Source organism: Amblyomma mixtum, chromosome 2 (assembly GCF_055824585.1).
Source record: "Amblyomma mixtum isolate Tamu chromosome 2, ASM5582458v1, whole genome shotgun sequence".
In the NCBI taxonomy this organism is placed as follows: domain Eukaryota; kingdom Metazoa; phylum Arthropoda; class Arachnida; order Ixodida; family Ixodidae; genus Amblyomma; species Amblyomma mixtum.
In genome coordinates, this window is record NC_143013.1 from 82,112,830 (window position 1) to 82,137,647 (window position 24,818).

Below are 24,818 nucleotides of genomic sequence, written 5' to 3' on the forward strand. Positions count from 1 at the left end.
AGGCCCACGCAGGCTTCTGTTGGCATTGAGTCCTCACTCAACACGCCTCTTGAAATACTTAATTACAGTTGTTTGCGTTTTCTGGAGTAAATAGCGGGGCCTTGGACTTAACTGGTGTGCACAATTTGTGCACTGCTTTTGACTGCTATCATTGCTAGTTGCTCGATACTACTCATGCTGCAAACCTCATCCCTTTGGGAGTAATTACTCATAGGCATGCATATGAGTGCATCCATTCTGCACGAAGAGAAAGCGTTTTCTTGGCGTTATACAGCTTTCTCCAAAGCTTCGAAGTTGAAGAAAGACTGATCCATAGCCCGGGGATCGAACCCTGGACCACCGCCCACCGCCTGTCTAGGAGCAGCAGCTCTACCAACTAAGCCAACCCCCCCCCCCCCCCCCCTTACAGGGTAACTAAATTCCCTTGGGCCTCTCCCCAAAAAAAATTCTGGCTACGAGTCTGCGGCTAGCCGATGGTAAGGTGATGCAAATTGATCAACAACTTGAAGCAAAAACGCTGTTAGTCGAATGCATTTAAGGGACTATATATAACACAATATTTCAACTGCAGATCTTCTGAAAAAGCAGTATAGCTTTTCTCTGTAGCCGTATGTCTGTGCTCAGGGGGATGCTAATAAGTAATTACTCCCTGTCAATGCGAACACTGGAAGCCTTGACACCGGGAGGAAAATGTACCATCTAAACCTTAATTCGCAGATTAGCTGGGGGAAGTGACTTCAGCAGACCGGTAGTGACGTTACTTCCGGTAAAGGCTTCAATAGCTGCTAAGGCTATCGTATTTCTAACATATAATGGAATTAGGTGTCCATGTGAATTTTTAAATCGACAACACACAGAGGGGCATCCCCTAAATACATTGGACTAAAACCTCAGTTCCGTTTATCGTAGTCAGCTGTTTTGTCATGAGGCACCACTCAGTGTGTAGGGAAAAGTAGTAAGCTACCTTTCTCGGTAGAGACGAAATTATCGATGCACAAAAGGAGATCAGTACTTGTTTATCAGTGGTTATATTGGTCATCGCTCTGATTAATATGCCCTGCTTAACATTGGGCAGTATTCTATTTATTACACATATTTATTTAGTTCCAGCGAGTTTCAGTCACTGCATTTTAGAGCTTTGAAACGTCTCCATGCTGATTTGCTATGCATTTCGTGAGGTCTGTCAGAACGTCTGCCTGAACGTACGGAAAGAAGTAGATTCGAAACAAGTTTACATTCAAAAGTGCACTGCAACGTGTACATTCCCGCTCTTTAATAGCTTAGTCACTCATGTCACTGGATGTTTTGTGGCATAAGGTCCTGAGACATTCCCGATAAGCGCACTGCATGAATGCAGGGCAGCAGTACTGTTTTTCTGAAAACAGGTAACGTGGATTGTGGACAAAACAAACATACACACACACGCAAAACGCCGCTGAAGCAAGCTGTTTTCGGTGTTTGGAGTACTGTCGCATAGGTTATCTATTCCCAGAAAAGACTGTCGTTATCTAGGCGACAACAACTAAAAAAGAGAAACGAGCCACTGTGAAACGCCAGCACAGCTCTGATAAATGCCTGCAAAACCGCGACGAGCGGCGGCATCCCGACTCGGTGGCGCAACGGTAGCGCGTCTGACTCCAGATCAGAAGGTTGCGTGTTCGAATCACGTCCGGGTCATCAATTTTTTTTTCTTACGCTTACTTTCATTTGAAACGATACCTCACTGGCTTTCGCAATCACCACCATTTCTTCTTGCATCAAAACATTTTTCCATAAATTACATACCCAAACTCTACCTGTCAACGCGTGACTCGATAGGAAAAACATTTTTGCGTCTTCTGTAAACTGCCGCTTGTGCAATGTTCCTGAAACAATGGAACATTGTTTTATAGACAGCAAAGCCGGGTTTTGTTTTGGGATGTGTTGCAGGGGACGCTACAGAAAGATTTTCTTCTAAGTTCCTACAGTGTGCTCTACCTTGTAGTTTCCCAACCTAACTCGAAACCCTATGATACGATTCTTCTGAATGGACTGTGTGCGATGTCAGTGCACGTTAAAGAACCCCAGGTGGTCGAAATTTCCGGAGCCCTCCACTACGGCGTCTCTCATAGCCTTAGTCGCTTTGGGACGTTAAACCCCAATAAACCAAACTTAACCAGACTTCATAGCTTTTGAAAAACGCGCATGCAAGGCCGCAACGTTGAACCTGCTGTTTCGCCCAGAATTCATTCTAGCCGAATGTTGCTACAGGTTACGGACATTTACAAAGAATTGGACTTTTTACCGGATTGAGCCCCGCCGCGGTGGCTCAGTGGTTACGGCGTCCGGCTGCTGACCCGAAAGATGCGGGTTCGATCCCGGCCGTGGTGACTGAATTTTGATGAAGGCGAAATTCTAGAGGCCCGTGCACTGTGCGATGTCAGTGCACGTTAAAGAACCCCAGGTGGTCGAAATTTCCGGAGCCCTTCACCATGGCGTCCCTCATAGCCTGAGTTGCTTTGGGACGTGAAACCCCAATAAACCAAACCAAATAAACTAAACCGGATTGGTTTCCTCTCCTGATGCGCTGTATATCCTTGCCGGCCTTATAGTTTTGTTATGTTGTCTATCATGTTTGTGCCACGTAGCGCCTACCTAGCTGATCTGTAAATAGTTGTCTTGTGGATATGTACACACACACACACACACACACACACACACACACACATATATATATATATATATATATATATAATGCCACGTTTCCACAAGCAGCCACTAGGCGGCTGCTCTTCGCAAGTCGCGTGCACCGCCGAGTGAAAGAAGAAGAAGATCGGTTCCGGCTTCCTCTGGGTGCTCTTGGCTTGTTCTCCGGTGCCGTCCACGTCAACCATTAAAGCCTTTCGGTTACGAGCCCCAACGGCTACGTAACAATATATATATATATATATATATATATATATATATATATATATATATATATATATATATATATATATATATATATATATATATATATATATATATATATATATATATATATATATATATATATATATATATATATATATATATATATATATATATATATATATATTCTTTCTGTGCATTACCATGTACAATAAATACCATGGAAAGAGATAGCTGGCTCGGTGGCGCAACGGTAGCGCGTCTGACTCCAGATCAGAAGGTTGCGTGTTCGAATCACGTCCGGGTCATCATTTCTTTTTCTTACGTTAGTTTCATATCAAACGATATCCCGTTGGCTTTCGCAATCCCCACCATTGCGGTTCTTTCTGTCTCACCGTGCTTGTATTTTTTTTCTTTAGGGATCACCCTACTTCGTGTACAAATGGAGCATTCTTTCTGTCACATCAGACGTCTTTCATTTCGTGGTTCTCGCAAGTTCTTTATGCAGCATATTTCTTGCTTATTGCTTATGCATTTCTAGATACTGTTATCACTATCCTGTTTACTATCATCCAGCAGCTGTTTACTATCATCCAGAAGCAAGCAAGACAGGTGAGAAGGCTTTTTCTTGTCTTCTTTTTCTTTCACATAGGCATGATGAGGTTTGCTTTACGTCAGTAGTTAATGTCACTTAATTGGGTACCTCATGTCTTCGGGACATAATAGGACTAGTTGAAAACGAATTCATTTAGTACCCGTTATTCAGGAGGGGACCTTCGTTTTTGAAGGAACTGAGAACTGGCCTAGGAGACACTTGCTGCCGATCACCGCTCACAGTGAATAATATATTCTCCCAGCTCGTCACTGCATCATTTTGCAGTGCACTTTTTTGTTCATCTGTCTCCAAGACACCGCGATTAAAAAAAAAAAAACTTTGAAATTTAACATTTTAAATCGTTTTTTACGCCTATGCTCAAATTCCAAAAGTGCAAATAAATTCTTTAGTTATTCTCCCTTTCTTTTATTATTTCCTACACTGTTCTTATTATTCCTTTTTTTGCCAGCAACAACGCTGGCCAAAATTTGTTCTTGTTCTTTTTTTTTTTTCATTACAGAACTTTGGCACAGCCGATGCGGCAACGGCTGGTTTTTTAGAACTAATCGTTGTCTTGAATGCCGTGAAGACTTTTAGTCTCCTCGCAGTTGTTCCTATAAATTATTTCGCTGAAGGAAAATTCGGTCCCGTTGTGCACCGTACGTATTAGTCTGTCACACGGTGGACTATGTTGAGGAACTTTCAGTAGTCCCAAAGAACACGCCCACGCACAGTACTGTCTCAGAAGTTGCGATGCATGGCAACGTTAATGGAAGCTGCACTAACATTTTCGATTCCAGCAAAAGTAGATGCAGATTTGCCTAAAGTCTGGCTGCACTCAAACGCTGAACGTCGATACTGCAGTAGAAGTAAGAAGAAAAAAAAAACGGCGTCGAGGAAGAAATCGTGAGAATTGAATCAGGTGCGACCAGCCATGAATGTCTCAGAAAGTGTCAGGTTTTCAGGGACTTTGGCACGCTAGTCAGGTGGCAGAAAGCTCAGGGCAGATGCAGCATTCCAAAGCTACTACTTCGGGATTGCCCACAATTGTCTCGCGCAGTTTTTAAATCGTCGTGGTTGCCGTCGCGACGGCATGGTAACGAACGGCCACGATAAGAAAAACAAAATGTCGGCCCCCAAAACGCCTGGAAAATGAAGTAGAGGATTGAAAAAAGCTTCCTGCTGATATCGAGCAGGCTATAAAACAAAGCCAGAAATAAAACGAGCGGGAAATTTAGCGACGCGAGACCGCGGCGTCAGAAAGAAGTTTAAAAACAAAAGAATACAATTCTTACAAAGTCACAAACAACACACATTTCTCTGCGAATCTGTCCAAAACCAGCCAAAGAATGCAGTTATAACAAAGTCACAAACAATACACATTTCCCCTCGCGTCTATCTAAAACCTTTCTGTCATTTTCCTCATCAGCATTGTACGATGTGGGACATAAAACTGGGCTACCGCAATCAAGACCACGCCCCCCGTCAGTTGAAGAGTCTAATTACAGCATAATCGTTGAAGAAGCAGCAGCAAAAAGCAGCGCACTCCTCTTTCCCTCTCTGCCTGTCTCTGAATAATACTCCCCCCGCCCCTCCCCCCCTTCCTCCCCGGACGCGCAAGCAAAGCAGATCGGCCAATGCCCCACGTGGCCTCATCCTTCACAATCGTGCATTGCGCGCTTCTCCCGCCGCACCCCAGGCAGGTCGTCGCCACAGGAGACGACGCAGGTATCCAGGGCGTCCCTATCTCCTTCCACATGTCTCCCCGTGTTTTCGCAACCAGGCCAGCAGAGGGGATTCAACCTCATAAAGCCGCCGCAACCGATAACGACACCGAAAAATCAGAATCCTCTCTTTTGACCGCTCATAACGCAGTGAAGAAAGAAAAAAAAAGAGAAAAGAAAGGAGCAACAAACGAGCGCGCACGTGAGAATCAGCTGCGATGCAGGCTACTTTCGCGCCATGGATCAGCACTGTGACGAATGCTTCGGAGAACAACACAGAATGGCAGTTATGTTAGCGATGAGGTTTATGAAGTCGATATAGTCAGTGTGACCACGACGGCTCGTCGTTAACAACGTGCTCCAGTCCTGCCCCTTACCAGTGGCATGTGCTTCCTTTACCAAGGCCAAGCAGCAACAGGTAGGTTTAGAACAGGGGGACCTTATCGATTAGGCGTACTCAGCAATTCTGGACAAAAGCGTTATTGAACGGCAACAACTTTATGAGCGCAATTTTTTCATATATTGTAAGATTTCACTACGAAAATCACTATATCCGCAGATACTCCGTCATCAGGCTTGCGTTTTTTTTTTCTTGGCTACTAACTTTTTTGCTGTCGTCAAAAGCGTTCCCCATTGGTTTTTTATGGCAGTCTTAAGTGGTATATGCGAGTAATGGAAATACTCTTTTAAAAAATGCTACACATCGGAAGAATGGACCATTACCTTCAATATTTCCATATCAATACCTTACAATATTCCAAAATTCAAAATTTTAGCCTAATAATGTTGGACATGGGGGAACAGTGGGCTGCCAGTGTCCGGGCGCAAGACAATATTGTTACGAAGACGAAGAAGAGGGCAGTGGCGCGGGACGGAGCTCTGGAGCTAGGCCCGCAGTCATTAAAAAATCTTATTTCATTTGTCATGTCGTCCTTTTATTAGGCTTGCCACCTCGTAACATTTGGTGTGAGGTGCGGGTTCCTCATCGTCATCCTGGTCCCTGGAGCATCGCCGCCTTCTGCTCGCCTTCGTCGTTGGCCGAGGGGACCTGGACTCCGCCGCCGGCTCAACCCGAGCCCGACCTGACCAGAACCGACCAGCCGCTCCCCCCCCCCCCCCCCGCCTCGTCCCCAGCCCCGACCACAAGACACGACGACCAGGACCAGACGCAGTATGACCCGACGACGACCCGAATCAAGACGGCACCCCCCACAAGCTGTCCGGCGAGTCCTTAAACCCTGACCTTCGGCTGTGGGCGACTGAGCGCTCGACCTGAAGCTCCAAGGACAACGGATCATCAGGTCATCTCGTTCATCTTGGTGGCATGCCTTTCATCATCTTCTATCCTTTCTGATCATGGTCATCGCCTCCTCACCATTCAGAATTCAAGCAATCGATCGGGACGATCGCTCGGAGGACCCGGGTCATGTTACGAAGACGAAGAAGAGGGCAGTGGCGCGGGACGGAGCGCTCGCGCTAGGCCCGCAGCCATTAAATCATATCATCTGTCATCATGTTGTCCTTTTCCTAGGCTTGCCGCCTCGTAACAATATCGCCCCTGCGGTTATGGTTTCGCGCACGCGCACTGACGCCGCGGTATTCCCTTATCCCCGTAACCGAAAGGGACCCACTATTCTAAATGTCTCTAATGCGTTCTTAGTCCACAAGATAAGTAAAGTACTGGTTTCTCCATTCAGAGCTAGCTTGAACATATATTTCGCAAAAAAAAAATACAAACGAAAAGACGTCTGTGCTAGAAATAAGGCAAAGACCGAAGACACCTGGAGCGCGGACAGCTGGAGCTACTTATAACTAAGTTGAAAGAGCACGGCGAATACTTCGTTATAGCCGTAGCTTCGTTATAGCTCGTGTTGAAAGAACTTCCAATGGGAACTGCCATTCCTTTGTTATATCCATTATTTCGTTATAAACTGTTTTTTATAAAGAGGTTAGACTGTATATGACAAATTATGCATATGTGCACCTCCTAAACGAAAATGAGGGCGTCCACCGCTGCTTAAAATAAATTCCGAAAATTGAAAAAAAAAAGAAGAAAGGCCATTCACTGCTGTTCCGCACGGCTCCAACACTCCCCGAAATCACATGTAGGATAGGAAACTCGTATGGCTGGGGAATACTCCGAAGTGGTTGGGGGCACAAACGAGCTGATCTCCTATACATAATTGACTTTCAATTGATTCCCGAAGTGCGCTTGGCTCTCTGAGACGTGCAGAGGCAAGTAGAAACATTGTTATCGTTTTACACGGCTCATGTTTAGCCTTGTAAGTCGTATTTCTTTCAGGCGTCTTCATTTTCTTTGCATTTTTACCGGCACATTTTTTCCAGAACAACAATTGGAAACAATCGAACATGTCATTGGCCCGACCTCAGTCTATAGTTGCTCCAACACCAGCAGGTGGGGATCCCCGCAGTATTGTTTTAATCCGCTTTATCGCTGAGTAGGTGACGTCGCGAGGTCGTTCCCCGGGCAGCGGGGTCAGCTTGATAAGTGAATTGCGTCCATGCAAAAAGCTCGTGATTCACGTAAGGAGCAACGAACTGTGACATGCAAGCGACTATTTTGAAGCCATAGCTTCACTACGCCAGCTACTTCGCTTCGTCGAGCGTGGTCGCACCTCGGCCGTATGCCCGTGGGTGCAGTGGACGCCCGTCATCCGTTTGTAGAGGAAGGGATGAAGTGGGAGTGAAAGAAGAAAGAGAAAGAGGGGCTGTAATGAAGAAAATGAATTTGAGGAAACGAAATTACGCAGTAACTCTCTCACATGTCTCGATGGACACCCGTCATCCGTTTGTCGGCGTCAGAGATTACCCAAGTAAATCATCAGTACCCGGGTTCGAACCAGACCGCGGCGGCCGCGTTTCGATGGAGGCGAAACGCAAGAGGCGCCCGTGTGCTGTACGATGACAGTGCACGTTGAAGATCCCCAGGTGGTCGAAATTATTCCGGAGACCTCCACTACGGCACCTCTCTCTTTCTTCTTTCACTCCTACCTTCCTCCCTTCCCTTACGGCGCGGGCGGTTCAGGTGTCCGCCGATATATGTGAGAGAGATACTGCGCCATCTCCTTTCCTCAAAAACCAATTTTAGCATTGCATCGCTTAACCACAGCGAAGCCTAAGCGTAGTCATGGCCTGTAGCTCGCTAATTAATGACGCAGTAATTCTCTGTCAGCTCGGTGGACACCCGAACCGCACCGTACAGGAAGGGAGGAAGTGGGAGTGAAAGAAGAAAGAGAAAGAGGGGCCGTAGTAAAGAAAGTGAACATTGTATTTGAGGAATGGAAATTACGCAGGAACTATCTCGCATATGTCAGCGGACCCCCGTCATCCGTTTGTTGAGGAAGGGAGGAAGTGGGAGTGAAAGAAAAAAGAGAACGAGGGACCGTAATGAAGAAAGTGAAAATTTTATTTTAGGAAAGGAAATTACGCAGTAACTCTCTCGCATATGTCGGCGGACACCCGTCATCCGTTTGTAGAGGAAGGGAGAACGTGGGAGTGAAAGAAGAAACAGAAAAAGGGGCCGTAGTGAAGAAAATGAATTTGAGGAAAGGAAATTAAGCAGTAACTGTGAATCCACGTCCAGGGACGAAGATGAAGAAGGAACGCCCAGCGAAACGCAGCGGCGAAAGAGAGAGAGAAAAACTTTATTTCAACAGGAATTCGGGGCACGCCCCAGGGTCCCCGCACGACCCCACTGCACTCAAGTGTTTATGTTCCTAAGGACTGACTCTGCAAATTCGACTGAGCGAGTTCCACTCGGCCAGCTGGAGCTATCGCGTCACTCCAGGTTTAACCAGAGCTAAACCACAGCCAATTTTTTCCGTTTTATTTATTCAACCAGCCAATGCATGGAGGCGGAACCATTGCTTGCAACTGACCATTAATTATGACCTTAGCAAATGATTATCTGCTCTTTGATATAGCTCCGAATCGTTTTGTGCCTTATGCGCTTAACTTTAGGTTTGGTTGATTGGGGTTTAACATCCCAAAGCAACTCAGGCTTCCGTAGTGAAGGGCTCCGGAAATTTCGGCCACCTGGGGTTCTTTAACGTGCACTGACATCGCACAGTACACGGGCCTCTAGAATTTCTTAACTTTAGTCAGTACGGATTAATTCAAAGCTTTATTAACGCAAGTGGCGTTATTAGTGAAATAACAGTCACTAGTATGATTGAACGACGTATCCGCCTGCCCAGACACCCCGGCCTGGAAAGCGGTGCTCTGTAGAAATTAGAGAATTTTCACAAAGCATCCAAAAAACAGTATAGCAGCCTGTATACAAGGAGTAACGCGCGTTTTAATACGCCATGTTTTGATCTTTATTTTGATTTTTTTTGTTTCATTCAGCATATGTTTGCTAACTGACAGACAAAAAAAAAAACAAGGAAACCAAAGTGGCAGAAATAAGCCTCCCTCGTTTTGTTATTTTTTCCTGGGCAGGCTTAGTTAGAAATATATACGCGGAAGTTCAGTGAACGAGATCAATACCAATTATGCTATATATCATCGCGGAAATTAAACCGCGCACTCAACTTTCCTGCATCCTCCTGTACTTCTCGTAATTGCCATGTTGAATCATCGTTCCGAAGCACAGCTAACACGCACACACACGCCGATAATGCGGAATCACATTGGCGGTAGCTCAAACTCGCACCTGCACTGAACACTTAGTGCCGGGTGTCACTGTTTGATCGATGACGCTGCCTCAGACGTCGGACGAATAAAAAAGTCAGTATAGAAAGCCGGATGAACCTTCAGCTCCTCTGGGAGAGTTCAACGCGAACTCAGTGCAGAACATACACACAAGCTTGTTGCAATGCTGGCAGGCAGGCCTGCAGGCCTGAAGGCAAGCGGCTATAGCTGTTGCTGAGCTGTGTACATAGCAAACCGCACCGAGAGCGATGGATGGGTCCTGGTGCCTCACGGCGCCCGTGTGTAGCGGCGGGCGATGCAGACCAGGCGGGCAGAGTGCCAGGACCTCTTTCTTATACTGGGGCCGCGTTCGCGCGATCACCTTCGATAATTGATGGCCCCGTGATTCAGAAGGCATGGTGGGACGCCTCTGCGCTTGTTTCCTTGCTTTTTTTGTTTGTTTCGCTTTCGTATATGCCTTCGTGGTCCCAAGTCTGCAGAGCAGCCTTTATTTCCTACTTGGTTTCTATCGTTCGCTTTTCTTTATTTTTTTTAGCTGTGTGTGCGCGCGCATGTCTGCCATTTTGTTATCGCTGAAAAGTCGGCCGGCAAGGCCGCAGACTGGCGCCACGGCAGTAACCTCGGGACTCTGTCGAGTGGCGCGTCCGATTTTTGGCAACGGTCACCGTATGCAGATCGCGAGTTTCTTTTTCCACAGCCGGCCCCCTGTTCCCCGACGCCCGGCCTCCCGAGCTTCACGGCTGCGAGCGCTGTCAGTGCATCTCCTTGGGGGTCGGCTGGTTCTCGGCCGGCCGAGTTAGCTAGGAGGATACGAGTGTGCGCATGCGCCTAGGATCATGCGAGTTGTTTGTTTGTTGATTAGTGTTGTCTTTATCGTCGTCTTCGTTCGAGACAGGCCATCCGCACCTTTAAGACACGTAACAATTGACGGAGAACGATCAGCGCTGACTGCGGAGTGTTTGAAGTTTTTTTTTTCTCTAAAAGAGACAAGTGGACGAAGCAGAAAGAGCAGAAATGCAGCGAGACAGTAAGACTGGGCTGTGGTTTCTCGACTCAAGCTGTCCATGGTAGCGAAACATCACGCAGTCAGTAAGCCGGTGCGACTAACGTAACATGGCTTTGAAAACCGAGCGTTAACACGCATACACATCTGACTTAGTCTTCATCGAAGTATTGTCTGGGTTGGTCACGGTTCACACAGGAACAAAATGGCCAGGTGGAGCTTGTGCACGCTGTCATACTGAATATTTTTGTTTTGTTCTTGTTAACTGGAGCTTCATATATCTCAAAGCAACACTATGCAGTCTATGAGAAATCTCTTTGTGTAGAGCTCAATATTGATTTCAACATACAAGGGTACTTTAACCTGAAGTGGAAGTATTGGCACACTGGCGCCTTTGAATTACGTCTCCGTCGAATTGCGGCCGCAGTGGTCTGGACAGAACCCGTGAACTAGTGCTTAGCAGCCATGACAAAAAGGAGTCTGATTGGTCGTTGTGATGGGCCTGAACGCCGGTAGATAAGAAGAAAAACATACCAACATTTCAAGAACCTGTGAGGGATTTATGAAAAAAAAACTGCAAAGCAAAATGAGAACAAAGCCCAGAATATTGTGTTTAACAAAGCGGTTTCTTGGCGAGTTGGTCATGCATAAATTTATAAAAACCAGCGCTTGAAGGACGCGGACAGAAAGAGATACACACACACGCACACTGCGCTGATATTGGACGATGTATGTGTTGCTTGAGAAGCTATAGGTTGCTTTAGATAATCCTTAACGATAAAAGAAATTCCATGCTGGGATACCATCACATGCCGTATATTTATACGGGAGGTTCGGAAAGCAACCTGTAGAGAGTTCTGTATCGATCATCTCAGGACTTTCTTATTGGTGCGCTGGCAATTTGAGATCTATAATACACTTTGACCTAGTTTGTTCAAGGCTGTCTCGAGCAGCAGCTTCCAATAACTAAATGCCGCGCCAGTGACGCCCGCTTTGGCAACAGCCAAAGGCTAACCGCTGAGCCAAGCCAGGCCACCTGTAGCGATTTTCTTGTGTTCCGTACGCCTGCTCGCAGTCGCTGCGTTTCGAAAAGTGAAACCGTTTGGGCTCGGGGCATTTGGCAGAGCACGGGATTTGGAAGCTCTCACCGGCGCGGTCGGCGAGTTCGGTCGGATTGCGCATGTATGTATGAATCGCTGCCGACGACAGGCTTGGTGGGCATACATTTTTCTTCTTCTTTTTGTGTGTGTGCGAGGATTAGTTGTACTGCTTTCCCTCGTGCACATCTGGACAAATAAGCTACATCCTCGCTCTCAGCCCGTCGCGACTTTCCCCTCGGCGAGCCTTGGGAGGCGCGAATTTCCGGATCAAGGTGAACGGGACGCAACATACCCGTCGACTTCCCTTTATAGCTCAAGCGTCCGACGGCGCCTGTGTTTCGTTCTTGTTGTATTTGGTATGCTTGAGTCCAGGCATAGGTGCTGCTGCCAAGGCGAACGAAGGCGGTATGCACTCGAGCGCGGAGTGGAAGGATGGCTGAATGCACAACAAGCATGGCTTCTTCAGCGGAGAGGCACCTCATTGTTCAGGTGCGGTGTATAGCCGAAAGTCTTACTGGTGGTTGGTGTTATTAGCTATTATGCAAAACTCATGGTCCCGAGTACAGAGGTGCCGTAATCACGCACCTCTTTAAAACAAGGCTGTGCATTAGATATCCATAATTGATAGCTCCAAGCTCAGTAACCGCCAATCGCGCGAACGAAGGTCTCCTGTTTACTTCCTGCACTCTGCGATGGCTGCATAATGTGAGAAAGACGCCACGGGTGATGGCTCCATAATGTGAGAAAGACGCCATGGATGAATGTAATGGTTAAATCAGTCCGTGCATTACTTTCAGTGGGTTGACCCTCTTGTTTTCTGGTAACCGAAAACCATAAGCGACTAGAAAGAAGTCGCCTATTTCCAGAATTTTTTTTTGTCGTCCTATAAGTCCGAATAGTGCCTGGCTACCACTGTGAACGATGTCATACCCAACAATTCTGGACAAAAGCATTTTTGAACGGGAAAAAGTTTATGAACGCAATTTTTTCATGATTTTTAGATTTCACTTTAACAATCAATACATCTTCAAGCCTGGGTTCGACATGCTTGCATTTCTTTCTTTGCTATTAACGTTTTTTAGATCTTCAAAATCGTTCCTAATTGCTTTTCTATGACAGTCTTTACTGCTCCGTGCGAGCGATGGAAAAGCTTTAAAATAAAGATTATGCTGCAAGTCGGAAGAATGAACCATTACCTTCAATATTCCCTTAAGAGTATCAATTTTCCAGTATTCAAAATTTTCACCCAAAAAAAAGTTCGACATGATTATTCATTCCGGAACTAAGCACTGGCATCTTTCGATTCCGTACATCTTTTTCCACCCCATGCTATTGTTGTTGCGTTTGTATCGTGTATTTTGCATTGCTGTTTCTTGATTTATTCTTTTGTATAATTGATTTATAATTTTATTTTAACATCTCAAGAGCGTGTTTATTGTTTCCAGCGTGTGTTTATCTGTATATTGTATGTCCACCCTGCTAACGTCTTGTAAAAAATCGCAGTATCAATAAATAAAAAAAATATTGTCGTTTAGCGGTCAAAAGTAGCACGTGTGTTGCATGTTCGTCTGTTTATCTGAGTCATTGCGCTACGACCTATAGGTACCATTCTGTAATGACAGGCAATTCTTGTGGCATTTTTTAAAAGTAGAAACAAACTGCAGTTAATTTTGGATGGCGTTTCCTAGAAGGCCAACAAAAAAGCTCGGTTCAAAGAGCACTGTACATGATAGCGTGCTCTATTATTTTTTTATTTTATTTACAATACCCCTAAGGGCCCTCGTGCGAGGGTATTACATAGGGGGGGGGGGGGGGGGGGGGGGGCGATACAATCATAAAAATATGGTACAGGAATTTGAACAAAATACACGTAATAATGAATTAAAACTAGTAATGTACACAAATAATAACAACAAACAACGCAGAATAAAATACTCAGTAAATGCACATAATACAACAAAAATACCAAATCTGTTAGTCCGTGGTTTGCTTTAGCGAATGCTGAAACGATTGTGGGTTAACCTCAATAGCTATGTGTGATGGCAAGTTATTCCAATCTATTATAGTGCGAGGAATGAATGATTTCGCGTAGAGCAATGAACGGCATGTGATGCGTTTTATTTTGTTAACGTGGTCACGGCGAGGAAAGACTGCAGGGTGTGGCAAAAAGAAGTCGTCGTGGAGGGTGGGATGGTGATACAGTTTGTGAAGCAAGGTTAGGCGAGCGAAATGGCGTCGACATGATAGCGGTTCCAACTCGGCACGTTGTTTTAATGCTGTGACACTGGTGAAGCGTGAATAATCTGAAAAGATAAAGCGAACAGCACGGTTTTGCAGGGATTCAAGGTTGTTTATGATGTAAGCTTGATGAGGGTCCCATATGGCAGAAGCATACTCAACTTTCGGGCGGATTAGCGTGATGTAAGCAAGTTTTTTTAAATCTTGCTGCATCTGACTGATTTCCGGTTTTCGACTCTTTTTCTATGAAAGCACTGCATCGCCTCTTTCAGCAAGCGACTCCAGACATTAGCAGCGCTCCCTGGGAGCCAGCGGCACCTCGCAGCCGCGTCATCGCCCCGCGACCTCCGCGGCCAGTCGCACTCACTTCCTCACTAGGCTCCGCCGGCGGCCCCGAGCGATCCTTTTGTCGCGTCGGGTAGCAAGGTCGCCAGTGACAGCCCCGCCTTGCTCTGGTGGTCAGCAGATGGATGGCCTGCTCGGATCGACAGGTCAGCCTTACAGATCGCCACACTTGTCGGGAGCCCTTGAGACCGGCTGTCATTGGTCAAAACGCCTATCCGTGCCCTTCCGGGCATGCTTCAGGAAGCCCCGGGGCGTATTGCGCCAATCGGACCTTCGTGGTGTGAGCAAATACAGCGGGCATGCGCGAAAGGTAAAAAAGAATCTACTAATAGCTTTGTAATGCATACTTACGTGTGACTTTGTATTCATTTTTTTATTATTATTTTTTTAGTATTGTACACGTGTGCCAGTAGGCTCAAAAGGGGGTGGGCAGTGTAGAAGAAAATTAGAACTGCACATGAGTTTTACTCTTGCGTTTATCTCATGTTGGTCGATATAGCGATTACTCAAGAACACTCTCATGCGGTGGCGGCCCATTGTTTATTTGACAGAGCCCGAGTTCGTGCCTAAAATATATTGCTATCAGAACCGAATTTCGGTTGAGGGTAAAAGAGGGAATGGCAGTGCACCAAGATGTCAGTTAGCGTCTCCAGCCCACTTTTTGAGGGAAAGAGCAGGTCTTGAGAAGGAAAGGCCCGACTCGCCCTCAACTCTCTTCCTCGACGTTCTTGCGCTTTTCCTGAAACAGCAGGGTTCATGCTGGTTTTCAGCCATGAAATTCAAGGATTTTCAAGGACTTCCAAGGACCCCGACTATTTCTTTCAAGGACTTAGTCACACAGCCTTTTATCAAAGAAAAATTTCTTACATCTCACGTATCTAGCATTTGTTGCACAATAGACTTGTAACGTAAAAAATAAACCTCTCTTGAAGGCCGTTTATCAGCAAAGAGTTGCTAGTAAGAGCGGTAACTGCGATACCAACAAATTTATGCCGTTTCTGCCCGCACATGCACCTCACATCTGTCCTGCGTCTGCAAGCTTCGCTGTTGAAAGCGTCGTCGAACTTCACCACATCTTTATTTTATTATAAGCTGATGGATCTGACATCTAGCCGTACCAAAAGCAGACCTTTCAAGGGTTTTCAAAGGATTTTCAAATTCAAGGGTTTTCGAGGACCCCACAAAAATTCCCTGACTCTCAAGGCCCTTGAAAACACTTCTTCCAAATTCAAGGGTTTTCGAAGTTTTCAGGGACCCGCATGGACCCTGGCAACAGTGTACTGGAGTCGACTTCTGCCGCATTCGTGTAAACGCGGCTTCTAAACGAGCAAACGTGGCGGCGAGACATCGAAACGGGGGACGCACACAAGAGAGCCGCACGCTGCGACGCCTCCTTCGTGGGAATGTCCTCCGCGGTGACGTAGATCAACGACCTTTATGCATGCGGCGCGAGCACGCCGTTGTTCGCCTCGACTCCGTCCCCTGGTTGCAGGCGCGGGGACCTCGGCGGCGGCGGCGCCTCGGTGCCGGGCCGCCGAAGCCGTTATGCGGGCGAACGCGGAAGGAAGGAACGGCTTGCAAGGTCGCACGCGCGGCGGTGGTGCTGCTGGTCGTGGCGCCGACCTGACCGTTGAGGCAGCTTGCCGCCGGAAAGGGCCTTCGTGGAGGACACCGTGACCGGTGCGTCCTACGGACGGTACCGACTTGTGGTGGCTTTAGGGCACCCGATTCTACACGCGTAGCTCTTGTTGTTGTTGGTTTGTGTGAAGTGGCCACACGACTGGAGATTGCCCAGGGTTTGGAGCAGCTCGAATTAATAGTAGGGATGGACTGAAACTTAATTTGTATAATTGGATTGGTTTGTGGTTTATGGGCTTTATGGGGTTTATGGGTTCATGGGTTTATGGGGTATATGGTCAACAAGCTTTTCTCAAAACGACGATGGAAAGTGTTTTCACTCCTCATTGAGAGAGAAACTGTTGCATTCATTGCAAAAGCAAAATAGCATGTGACGCTGTTTCCTTAATTGCGCAGTTGAGCCCTGCTGCATGAGTTATAAAATGCAGTTTAGTTTAGTTTAGTTTAGTTTAGTTTAGTTTAGTTTAGTTTAGTTTAGTTCAGTTTAGTATGGGGTTTAATGTCCCAAAGCGACTAAGGCTATGAGAGACGCCGTAGTGGAGGGCTCCGGAAATTTCTACCGCCTGGGGTTCTTTAACGTGCACTGACACCGCACAGTACACGGGCCTCTAGAATTTCTCCTCCAAAGAAATTCAACCGCCGCGGCTGGGATGGAACCCGCGTCTTTCGGGTCAGCAGCCGAGCGCCGTAACCACTGAGCCACCGCGTCGGCGTATAATTGGATTGGAAATTAAAACCTAATACTCAAAATTGGAATCGCTGGTTGGAGTTGTGATCTGTGAACGCTGTCACCCTTATATGGTGTGTACTTTTGTGTGTGTGCGCGTACGGATACGAAAAGGAGGAGGAGGAGGAGGAGGAGGAGAAACATTTCTTAGAACCAATGAGATTATTGATCTCGATCGAGTGGTCGAGTGGATGGCTTCATTCCAGGATTCCGCTGGCCATGGCTGCTCGACGCTGCACGAGCGCATCTTGTCCCGCCAGGGTATCGCCGGACAGCTGTACCTGTTACCGCTCAAATAGTTCGGTGTGTATTTTTGTGTGTGTGCGCTTATGGATGATGGATAATGAGAAAAATTGTCACGGAATTGTCGGAAAAACGTCGGGTTTGTGTCACATTAGATGGAGAAATCTGTAATTAAGAGTAATTAACAGTTAAGCTCCCCGAAAGATGTACAATTTGGGTATCGATATAGCCACGGGAACGGTGTGACGTCACATCCACCGAAAGTCGTCACGGCTTAGTGTCCTCGGCTTTCGCCTCTCAACACTTTAGTTGCCAAAGTGTCCACGCAATTTTCTCTCTCACTCTCTTTTCTCCTCACTTCCGTGACAGCCAGACTCTCGTAAACGGCGAACTCGTTGTCTAACGCCTCCACTTCCGCTTTCCTTTTCGCTTAAGAAGGACGATAACGAGGAGAAAGGAGAAGAAGAAGAAAGGAAAGGCTCTGTAACTTGCTCTCTATAGTTACGCGTGTTAAGCTGCGAGGGAGCGGAATTGACTAAAGGGTGAGTGAGGAAAGAACAGAGGGCGCCACCGGTTGAAGAACACGCAACAGCACGCAATACACGCTCAACCGTGTTCCCGCACAGGGCTCGGCGCTGGTCTCCAGGGCGGACCGCGTCTCTCTCCTTGGCCGGGGCCGGAAGAAGCGGGGGAGCTGTTCGCCTTGGCTTCGCCGGCGGCGAAGAAAGTGGCCCCGGCCGATGCCGCGTTCCTCGCAAGGTTATCGGGCCGATTTAAGCCGGCTCGTCCTTGCCGCACTGCCGAGCGCCCCTTTTTTTGTCCCGTTTGTTTCGCGCCTTTCTTATGAGCGCCGCCGCCTCGTTGTTTACGCGAGCTGGACCAGCGAGGAAACTGGTTAAGCAACGCGCGCGTGGCACTTCAATGTCAAAGGCTAGCGCCGCCGCGCTAAAAGCAGCCCCCTCGTTTTCTACCACTGTCCTCGGGGCCCGCGTAACCGGTGACGTAGCGCGCATAGTGTGCTCGATACTGTTCCGTTGTGTGTTGTGCTACAAATCCCGCAGTCAAAGACTCGTCACGCTTCGCCTGTTTCACCCAATTATCGTACGCATTTGGTACACTAGTTGTGCAAGTTAGGATTCCAATTTAATAAACAGCACGAGCTGAACAAGCGGCGTGAGGTGAAATCAGTTATTGAGTTATACTAATATAAGCATTAGTGATGATTGCGGAATCATTTATAGTTTGTGCAACTTTCAATGCTTGTGGTATTGGTTAATGTCTATTAACTATTTCTCATTAAATCAACTGATTAAACTCACTCAGGAGTATGGAATCAGCACGCTGGACTGTACACTGAAAGCATACACACTTGTTTACGGCCGCACAGTCTCACTTTGCCCTGAGCGCGATTAGGTTAGGTTATGAAGAATGGAAAGAGGCGGAAACTACCCCACTCTCTGTGGGCACCTGAGCCACAGTGTGGAGGAAGTGATGGAAAGACAAGACGGAAACGTAGGTACGCACAACGCATGCTCTGAGGCGTGCCTGGCCGCGTACAATAAACAACTCGCGTACAATAAACAACTCGCGTACAATAAACAACTCGCGCTCAAGACCGTTGTGTCACAACTCACACCAAGCATACCACAGTTCTCACAACTCGGCACCGTGGGCGTCTACACACTGAAAGCGTGATGATGTCCCCTTTATACGACACATTATGTGGAATGAGCAGCGAAAAGTGGGGCCTACTTTCTTACGTCGGCGTCGCACTGCTCAAGTACGGATTCTGCGGTCAAATGATTTCAGAAAAAGTGCCTGTTCAGCATTCATTCGATTCCTTAAGACGGAGATTGGGATCATAGAATGGAACCTATTGATCAGTACAGTTCGCCCGCTTATCTTGTGCATGCTGTACGGGCAGAGTGAGTTAATCAAGAGATATCGATCCAATGAACGCGTTTTTTAAAGCACCATTAGAAGCCATCGCCCCATATCTCGGGTGGGATCCCAATCAGACAAAATGTAGGAACTAATTCCCGTTTACAATCCTTGGACCCAGACCTGAAGCTCCGGCTACCATCAGGCCTACCACGACGAGAAGAAACTTTGCTGTGTCGCCTCTGGCTTGGTGTAGCGTTCACCAATCACTACTCATTCTTAATCGGTATGGCTGATAGTCCTGCATGTTCCATCTGCGGGCAAGACGAGACCATAACCCACATTCTTTGTGACTGCCCTGCCTACACCACCGAAAGGCAGTCTCTCAGCCGTGCGCTGGAGCGCCTAGATACACGCCCTTTCACGGAAATGAAGATTCTCGGCCCCTGGCCGCGGCGGTCGTCGGCGGAGAAGGCCTGCAAGCCACTGCTCCGCTTCTTGAGAACTTCTGGCCTGCACGATAGGCTGTGACTTTAACGAACAGTGACGTTTTATAGTGACTTCAATTTTCTGTTACTCTCCTTTCTCTTTCTTTTTTTTTATCCCCTCACCCCCTTCCCCCCGTGTAGGGTAGCAAACCGATTATTATTTCGGTTAACCTCCCTGCCTTTCCTCTTCTATATCCTCCTCCTCCTCCTCAGCGCAATGAAGATTTCTGTCTAAATATATATAGATAAGGGGACTTCATTAAGCTCAAAATAGCACACAAATTCCGCATTACTGCCATCAAATGATTAAACAAGTTTCGCGCGGCCAAACAGCCTGCCACGAAGCTGGGTGGAAAACGAAGATGTGTTACAAGGTTAAACCGAGTAAAAGGGTTACCAGAGCCAAAACCGAGTGCCTCTGGGTAAGAAAGTTATCACGAAGTCACAGTTCTTGCGTTTTGTTCTCTGTATCAGTATTTTTTTCTTCAGCAGGGCATTTGTTGTGCTAGCTTTCGGTTTCCACGCGCAGTCGGTGTACACCTCCAGAGCTTCCCCCTTCGCAGGAGTTGCCCATCGCAGCCGCCGATGCTATCGCTGTCGGCCGCATAATATGTGCGATGAAGGGCGCAGCCTCGGGCACCTCGTAATCGAGAGATCGAGGCCCGCGACAAGAGAAGCCGAACTTGATCGCGCGACCATATCGCATCGCGGAAGGAACCTTGATTTCATCTTTGACGGCCTTTTTCTCTCTCTCTCTCTCTCTCTCTCTCTCAATGTCACAGTCGCTTTCCAGCGCTCGCGATTCGTCGGTCAGTGTACCGGCGGCTGCCAAGTCTATGACCCCAGCTCGGCTGCCAAACATAGAGGAGAGATCGCCTGACCTGATGGCTGTTGCGTCCAAATTGATATCGAAAGGACGGACACGCATGCGCACGCGCTCGCTTCGGGCTGAGCGTAAGTGGAGCGGGGCTGTTATGTGCGGCCGCTTTCTCCGATTCGTGCTGCCATCTGGCGGGGGATAAAGGCGTGGGTGGGCGCATGGAAGTCGTTTGGGCAACTCTTTGTGCCCTTCTGAGTTGTAGCTATAGTGGCTGCGAGAAAGCTATTTAAAGATAAAAACTGATGACTCCAGTCCGTCTATCTCCCTATATTTCAAACGCACAAATAAAGAATAATTTTAAAAAATGAGCTGCCAAAGCATTCCGCACAATCTTCACCACTCGCGGCTATAGTTAGGTGCAATAGTTGGGTACAGCAGTCTGAAGGAAATGGGATAGCTAAATCGTGGTTGAGGGATCCACAAGCTTACATGCGCCGTTTTCGTATTTGTGTTATGTGCTTTCTGCGCACTAATGGCTATGCTGCGAAATATAGTAGTGCCGTTATTGGTACAGCACCTATGGTTTTAGTCTCGTTTTGAGACCTCACTTTCGCAATGACTTAAACGCTAACACTGGGCACCTGTTTGCACATCTCAATTTGGAACATCCTCGGAATATATTGATTTGCATGATTTTCTTCCCATAGCACCGAACGTCTGTTACATCGAACTTTGTTTCCACTATCCATCTTTCTATTGAACGCGCTGTTTCAACGTTAAGAGTATACTCCTAAACTTCAATTCTCTTTTTTTTTTTTCAGTCATTTAATAAAACACGTCGTTCGCCCTTCGATAAGCGCACTCTGCAGGAGAAAGAAAGCATGTCCAGTTGAACTGGCCTCTCTCGAAAGTTTGTTCGCCGCGAAAAGTCAAGAAGAGGGCGCTAGCTTAATTCGTCCTTTCGCAAAGCATGAAACGCCTACAGTGGAAGCAAACGAAGGGAGAAGAAAAAAAAGTTTCACAAAAGAATTGCTTCCATGTTGAGGCTCTTTTACTTGACCTTTCGGAGTTCTGAAGAGACAAGTGAAGAGTTCCAATGATCTTTCGTTTTCTCTTCATTCTATTCTCCCATCTCCTCATTTTGTGCTTCTCTGCCCCCTTTACAGTACTCCGCAGTTTCCATTCGTCCGCAAAGAAACGGATGCAAGAGAGTCTTCAGTGCGAAATGGCGATGTGTCGAAGCAGCATCGAATGACCGAAATAAGGAATTAAAGACTTGGTAGCGAGGAGGAAAAGTAAAAAAGAAGGCACGACAACGGACCAAGAAGAGGTGACTTTCAACGAGCACGGCGAAAACGTCGAGAAAGCGGCTCGCGGCGGTGGCGGCGCGCCCTCTTATCTCGTTTCTTTTTTTTTTTTTTCTTGCCCGGGTTTTCGTCTCTCGCGTCTTTTCCTAACTACGTACTTTACTCCGCAAAAACCCAAGTGCCGCGAACCGTGCTGGCTAGAGCGAACGAGCCGAGCGAGCGAAAAGATCGCGAACCTGCCGACCGTGTACAAACATATGAGCCTAAAATTGAAGCGACCAGAAGGTAGCTTGCACTCGCTCTCCCGTATAATAGAGCGTCGTTTCCTTTTCTCCTTACGGCGACCCGTTCGTTCGTTAGTTTTCGTTTCCCCACCAAAAAAAATAAAAGATTCTGCTCTGAAAAGAGCCGCCGGTTCTCGCCGGGCGGCGGCGCGGTGGTGTCAGATCTCTCCTTAGACGCCTGAGCGCCCCGGCTAAAAGTTTTCGTCTGTGTGTGCGTACGTCGGGAAGGAAGAAGCGCCGCTCATTCTCCAAAGTGCGGCACGCGCCAGTGGTGCGCACTCTTTCTCCCCTTACAGCATAATAGCGGGCCAGTAGCGCGTCTGTCTGTGCACACACGGAGCCAAGGTTCGAGGGAGCCGTATCAAAAGGTAAACAGTCGTCGACAGCGGTGCTCCCGTCGTGACCCATTGACACGTGTTGACTCGCTGAGTCGTCGCCGACGACGACACCATCTTATCCCCCCCCCCCCCCCCCCCCCTTGGCCTCCCCCAGCTTTAGAAATGGCGACCGGCTGTATCCGAGCCATCTCGCTGCCTCCCTCCTTGCCCCAAAGCAACCGCCGTCTCTCCTCCGCTCCATCTTCTATCCATCCATCCATCCGTCGGTAGTGTTCCGTTGCCGCCGCTTGGAGCGCTGTTTGCCGTGGGTCGGAGGAGAGGCCCATAGCTATCGAAGCCGGGTTGCTGGCATGCATCGGCGAGCCTTTTCAGCGGCTGTGCCGGTGACGAGGCGGCAGTGCCGGAGCGAATGTGTGCTTGGTGCGCGGTGCGCATGGATTCGGCGACCGCGGCTTTGCAGCCATTGGCGCGCTCGTTCGCAAGCAGGCGCGCGAGGATAGAACCTGCGCGCAGCGACGGGATAAAAGCCTCCCTTACTCTTTTCTTTCCTTTCTTTCCCTTTTTCTGTCCTTTTTTTTCTCCGCATGTGAAAATGGTTGCGCGTCCTCTCTCTTCGTTCCGTGTTTGTGTGATCGAAGCGTTCGCGAAATTGAATCTGGCTGCTTTATTTCTTATATCGCGTTTTCTCTCCCTCTCTCTCCTCTCCATATCGGAAACGTCTGCCGTTGCTTTTTCTCCTGCTACTACTACTGCCTTTGTGCTCGCGATTTAATTTCGTCTGCTTTCGTTTTTGTTACCTCCTTTCAGTTCTGTCGTGCCTTTAAAGTGAAGTTTTGATTCTTTTTCCCTTTTATATCTTTTTTTTTTCTTTCCCCCTCGTGCCCATTCGGTTTGCCCGCCTCGGCATATCCTATACGCGACGCGATTGGATCGCGACGAGTGTGCTCAGAGGAATAAAAGTTTCGAATGCGCGAGTTTTACGCTCAAGGTGTCGCTTGTGTACACGCCAGATCGAACTCTCTATACCACTCTCGCAGACCCGAGAGTCGGGACGAAATTGAGAATTTGCTCTTCCGCTCGTCCGAGTGGGAATATGCACGTCCAATCCAGCTTTTGGGAAGAAACAAGATCAAACGAGGAAATGCTTCGCAGGAAGGACAAATTCGGGAGACAGCGGCACCACTAGATTTCGACAGAGAAGAGTTTCCGGTTTCTTGTGGATTTTTGCGTATTTTACAGGCTCTTTCGAGGACTCGTTTTTTTGAGCTTCTGCTTGTCTTTAGAAGCTCGCGAAAAAAGCAAGAGATGGACAAGCCTTCAACCTTTTGAAAAGAACACCTTGAGTAGTTGTTCGTTTGTAAGGGTTTGCTATATTGACTTGAGAAGTATGTGAAATTCTCATAGCAAAACCGATCAAGCTGTGGCTTCCTTTTGTCATTCTTGTTCTTTTTTAAAGATATCACTGCTGGACCACAAAATCAAAGACTCTTTTTTTTTATTCCTGGAGTCTGACTATATTGCAGCCCACTACGAAAGTAGTGTGATGTTATCAGACGGTAAACTTTTTCACATACAATCGCGCTCAGTATTACCTGCAACGCGGCTGTGCTGATACACGGTGCGTCACCCTCTGCAGCGACAGAAGCGTTGTATATATATAGCTCCTAACGGAAGCACCTTTCATTATCCTCACCTTTCTACCTTTTCTAAGATCATTCTAGAGCACAATTTCTTGTAAACTGCCCCCCCCCCCCCCCCCCCCTTCCCCACCGCCCCGCGAGAGTTTGGAGGTTGTACCGAATACAACGTTTTGCGAATGTTGAGTGCGCCATTTCTCTACGCCATCTTTTTGAAACCAACCCAGTCGTACTTTTTTGTTGTTCAATATCACCACAAAATCTCTGTGCCTCAAAGAATGTACCAACTAGTCCTACAATACGCCTCATTCCACCGTAAAGATTACAGGCAGGATAACAGCCAACATTGTCAGTGAAGAGCACTGCATGGACGCCCGTGCTGGGGCGCGGCCTACGGCAGATGTCTTAATAGAAGCGGATTATCTGTTTCCGCGCATCTTGGCCATTAATTCGAGCAACCAGGACGACCTTGTTGTTATTAATTTCGTAACCGCGACACGACGCGGAAGAGCTTCTTGTTGTCTGATACTCTCCAAACAATGATACGAAGGAGGAAAGAGCACGCACTGTTGCTAATGGCGCATGCTCCTTGCATTGTGATTACAGTTCCACGTTTCAGTGAACAAGTCGCGGAGTACATCACGAGTATGCTGCAGAAAGCACACAGGCAGCATCCAAAAGGGCATGTCTGCACTAAGTTGAAGGGAATGGCTAGTCAACCGTTGCGATTTTGCGCTTTCAACACATTTTTCTCAAATTCCACGAAATAAGAAAGCGGAAAATGGAAGACCTGCAGTCGCGGGGCACTCTTGAACGCCGTCAACGACAGCGGAGCCCTTGTATTTCTAGCAAATGGGGCTCAAATGGTGCGAGGGGAAAGGAATGGA

At 47.5% G+C, this 24,818-nt stretch overlaps 1 protein-coding gene and 2 non-coding genes across 3 annotated transcripts in view; 2 read left to right on the forward strand and 1 right to left on the reverse strand.

Annotated features, from left to right (window-relative positions):
• Blimp-1 (PR domain zinc finger protein 1) overlaps positions 1–24,818 on the reverse strand; it is a 159,645-nt gene that overhangs the window by 24,682 nt on the left and 110,145 nt on the right. The gene's annotated exons all lie outside the window — the stretch shown is intronic.
• On the forward strand, positions 1,606–1,677 carry TRNAW-CCA (transfer RNA tryptophan (anticodon CCA)). Its single transcript has one exon. It is a non-coding gene; the product is annotated as a tRNA-Trp (tRNA).
• On the forward strand, positions 3,126–3,197 carry TRNAW-CCA (transfer RNA tryptophan (anticodon CCA)). Its single transcript has one exon. It is a non-coding gene; the product is annotated as a tRNA-Trp (tRNA).